Raw genomic sequence first — 5,000 nt, forward strand, 5'->3', positions numbered from 1 at the left:
CTGCAAGGGTGAGTGTGTTGTGTTAAAAGCACATGAAATCAGAAGCCCTCTAGGTTTTCTGGAAAGGTATCAGTGTGAGAGTGAGGGAGTGTGTGTGTGTGTGTGTGTGTGTGTAAAAAGGACATGAAATCAGAAGTCCTCCAGAGATTCTACAAGTGTGTGTGTGTGTGTGTGTTTAAAAAGGACACGAAGTCAGAAGGACTGCAGAGATTTGGCAAGAAAATGAATTTGTGTGTGTTTGTGTGTGTGTGTGTGTGTAAAAAGGACATGAAGTCAGAATCCTTGTAGAGTTCTGGAAGGGTGTATGTGTGTGTGTGTATAAAGGACACCAAGTCAGAAGCACTCTAGAGATCCTGCAAGAGTATATCTTTGTGTGTGTGTGTGTGTGTGTGTAAAAAGGACATGTTGTTAGAAGTCCTCCACAGATTCTGCACAGGTGTGTGTATGTGTGTCTGTCTGCGTGTGTGTAAAAAGGATACCAAGTCAGAAGCCGACTATTGATTCTGCAAAAGTGTGTGTGTGTGTGTGTGTAAAAAGGACATGGAATCTGAAGCTGTCCAGAGGTTCTGTAAGGGTGTGTGTGTGTGTGTACAACAGACACAAATTCAGAAACCCTCTAGATATTCTGCAAGGGTTTGTGTGTGTGTGCGTGTATGTGTGTGCGTGTGTGTGTGTAAAAAGGACAGCAAGTCAGCCACCATCCAGAGATTTTACAAGGGTGTATGTGTGTGTGGTGTGTGTGTGTTTGTGTAAAAAGACACGAAGTCAGAAGCCCTCTAGAGATTCTTCAAGGGTGTGTGTATGTGTGTATGTTTGTGTAAAAATGACACAAAGTCAGAAGCCCTCCAGAGATTCTGCAAGTTTGTATGTGTGTGTGTGTGTGTGTGTAAAAAGGACACATGAAATCAGAAACACTCCATAGTTTCTGCAAAGGTGTGTGTGTGTGTGTGTGTGTGTGTAAAAAGGACCAGAAATCAAAAGGACTCTAGAGATTGTGCAAGGTTGTGTGTCTGTGTGTGTGTATAAAAAGGACATGAAGACAGAAGCCCTGCAGGCATTATGCAAGCGTGTGAGTGTGTAAAAGGATAGGAATTTAGAATCGCTGTAGAGTTCCTGCAAGGATGTGTGTGTGTGTGTGTGTGTGTAAAAAGGACACGAAGTCTGAATCCCTCTAGAGATTCTGCAAGGGATGTGTGTGTGTGTGTTTATAAACGACATTTTAGAAGTCCTCCAAAGATTCTGCACAGGTGTGTGTATGTGTGTCTGTGTGCGTGTGTGTAAAAAGGACACCAAGTCAGAAGCCCTCTAGAGATCCTGCAAGGGTGTGTCTGTGTGTGTGTGTATGTTTGTAAAAAGAACACAAAGTAAGAAACCCTCAAGTGATTTTGCAAGGGAATGAGTTTGAGTGTGTATGTGTATGTGTATAAATTACATGACGTGAGATGAATTCCTGCGATTCTGCAAGGATGCATGTATGTGTGTGTGTGTGTGTGTGTGTGTATGTGTAAAAAGAACACGAAGTCAGAAGCATTCCAGAGACTCTGCAAGGGTGCGTGCATGTCTGTGTGTGTGTGTGTGTGTGTGCGTGCGTAAAAAGAACACGAAGTCCGAAGCCCTATAGAATTTCTGCAAGGGTGTGTGTATCTGTGTGTGTGTGTGTAAAAAGGACAGGAAGTCAGAAGCCCTCTAGGAATTTTCCAAAGGTATGAGTATCAGTGTGAGGAAGGGTGTGTGTGTGAGTGTGTGTGTGTAAAAAGGACACGAAGTCAGACCCCCAGAGATTATGCAAGTGTGTGCGTGTAACAAGGACATGACGTCAGAAGACCTCAAGAGATTCTGCAAGGGTGTGTGTGTGTGTGAGTGTGTGTAAAAAGGACACATGAAGTCAGAAACACTCCATAGTTTCTGCAAAGGTGTGTGTGTGTGTGTGTGTGTAAAAAGATCCTGAAGTCAGAAGCCATCTAGAGATTCTGCATGATGTGTGTGTGTGTGTTTGTAAAAAGGAGACCAAGTATGAAGCTCTCAAGAGATTCTGCAAGGTTTTATGTGTGTGAGTGTGTGCGTGTGTAATAAGGTCACAAATTCAGAAGCCCTCTAGAAATTCTGCAAGGGTGTGTGTGTGTGTGTGTTTGTAAAAAGGACACGAAGTCAGAAGCCGACTATTGCTTCTGCAAAAGTGTGTGTGTGTGTGTGTGTGTGTGTAAAAAGACATGAAATCAGAAACCCTCCAGAGGTTCTGTAAGGGTGTGTGTGTGTGTGTGTGTAAAAAGGACATGAAGTCAGAAGACCTCTATTGATTCTGCAATGGTGTGTTTGTGTGTGTGTGTGTGTAAAAAGGACATAAAGTCAGAATCATTGTAGAGTTCTGGAAGGGTGTATGTGTGTATGTGTGTATAAAGGACACCAAGTCAGAAGCACTCTAGAGATCCTGCAAGAGTATGTCTTTGTGTGTGTGTGTGTGTGTGTGTGTAAAAAGGACATGTTGTTAGAAGTCCTCCACAGATTCTGCACAGGTGTGTGTATGTGTCTGTGTGCGTGTGTGTAAAAAGGATACCATATCAGAAACCGACTATTGATTCTGCAAAAGTGTGTGTGTGTGTAAAAAGGACATGGAGTCTGAAGCCGTCCAGAGGTTCTGTAAGGGTGTGTGTGTGTGTGTGTGTGTAAACAGACACAAATTCAGAAACCCTCTAGATATTCTGCAAGGGTGTTTGTGTGTGTGTGTGTGTGTGTGTGTGTAAAAAGGACAGCAAGTCAGCCACCATCCAGAGATTCTACCAGGGTGTATGTGTGTTTGGTGTGTGTGTGTTTGTGTAAAAAGACACGAAGTCCGAAGCCCTCTAGAGATTCTTCAAGGGTGTGTGTATGTGTGTATGTTTGTGTAAAAAGGACACAAAGTCAGAAGCCCTCCAGAGATTCTGCAAGGTTGTATGTGTGTGTGTGTGTTTGTGTTTGAGGGTAAAAATTACACGAAGTCAGAAGCCCAATATTGATTATGCAAAGGTCTGTGTGTGTGTGTTTGTTGTGTTTGAAATAAGTAAACCATATTAGAAGCCCTCCAGTGATTCTGCCAGAGTGTGTGTGTGTGTATGTGTGAAAACAACACGAAGTCAGAAAATGTCTGGAGATTCTGCAAGGGTGTTTGTGTGTGTGTGTGTGTCAAAAGTACAGGAAGTCAGAAGCCCTCTAGAGATTCTGCAAGGGTGAGTGTGTTGTGTTAAAAGGACATGAAATCAGAAGCCCTCTAGGTTTTCTGGAAAGGTATCAGTGTGAGAGTGAGGGAGTGTGTGTGTGTGTGTGTGTGTGTGTTTAAAAAGGACACGAAGTCAGAAGGACTGCAGAGATTTGGCAAGAAAATGAATTTGTGTGTGTGTGTGTGTGTGTAAAAAGGACATGAAGTCAGAATCCTTGTAGAGTTCTGGAAGGGTGTATGTGTGTGTGTGTATAAAGGACACCAAGTCAGAAGCACTCTAGAGATCCTGCAAGAGTATATCTTTGTGTGTGTGTGTGTGTGTGTGTGTGTAAAAAGGACATGTTGTTAGAAGTCCTCCACAGATTCTGCACATGTGTGTGTATGTGTGTCTGTCTGCGTGTGTGTAAAAAGGATACCAAGTCAGAAGCCGACTATTGATTCTGCAAAAGTGTGTGTGTGTGTGTGTGTGTGTGTAAAAAGGACATGGAATCTGAAGCCGTCCAGAGGTTCTGTAAGGGTGTGTGTGTGTGTGTACAACAGACACAAATTCAGAAACCCTCTAGATATTCTGCAAGGGTTTGTGTGTGTGTGTGTGTGTGTGTGCGTGTGTGTGTGTAAAAAGGACAGCAAGTCAGCCACCATCCAGAGATTTTACAAGGGTGTATGTGTGTGTGGTGTGTGTGTGTTTGTGTAAAAAGACACGAAGTCAGAAGCCCTCTAGAGATTCTTCAAGGGTGTGTGTATGTGTGTATGTTTGTGTAAAAATGACACAAAGTCAGAAGCCCTCCAGAGATTCTGCAAGGTTGTATGTGTGTGTGTGTGTGTGTAAAAAGGACACATGAAATCAGAAACACTCCATAGTTTCTGCAAAGGTGTGTGTGTGTGTGTGTGTAAAAAGGACAAGAAATCAAAAAGACTCTAGAGATTGTGCAAGGTTGTGTGTCTGTGTGTGTGTATAAAAAGGACATGAAGACAGAAGCCCTGCAGGCATTATGCAAGCGTGTGAGTGTGTGTGTTCGTGTGTAAAAGGATAGGAATTTAGAATCGCTGTAGAGTTCCTGCAAGGATGTGTGTGTGTGTGTGTGTGTGTAAAAAGGACACGAAGTCTGAATCCCTCTAGAGATTCTGCAAGGGATGTGTGTGTGTGTGTGTGTGTTTATAAACGACATTTTAGAAGTCCTCCAAAGATTCTGCACAGGTGTGTGTATGTGTGTCTGTGTGCGTGTGTGTAAAAAGAACACGAAGTCAGAAGCATTCCAGAGACTCTGCAAGGGTGCGTGCATGTCTGTGTGTGTGTGTGTGTGTGTGTGCGTGCGTAAAAAGAACACGAAGTCCGAAGCCCTATAGAATTTCTGCAAGGGTGTGTGTATCTGTGTGTGTGTGTGTGTGTAAAAAGGACAGGAAGTCAGAAGCCCTCTAGGAATTTTCCAAAGGTATGAGTATCAGTGTGAGGAAGGGTGTGTGTGTGAGTGTGTGTGTGTAAAAAGGACACGAAGTCAGACCCCCAGAGATTATGCAAGTGTGTGCGTGTAACAAGGACATGACGTCAGAAGCCCTGAAGAGATTCTGCAAGGGTGTGTGTGTGAGTGTGTGTAAAAAGGACACATGAAGTCAGAAACACTCCATAGTTTCTGCAAAGGTGTGTGTGTGTGTGTGTGTGTAAAAAGATCCTGAAGTCAGAAGCCATCTAGAGATTCTGCATGATGTGTGTGTGTGTGTGTGTGTGTTTGTAAAAAGGAGACCAAGTATGAAGCTCTCAAGAGATTCTGCAAGGTTTTATGTGTGTGAGTGTGTGCGTCTGTAATAA

Source organism: Tenrec ecaudatus, chromosome 4 (assembly GCF_050624435.1).
Source record: "Tenrec ecaudatus isolate mTenEca1 chromosome 4, mTenEca1.hap1, whole genome shotgun sequence".
Classification (NCBI taxonomy): domain Eukaryota; kingdom Metazoa; phylum Chordata; class Mammalia; order Afrosoricida; family Tenrecidae; genus Tenrec; species Tenrec ecaudatus.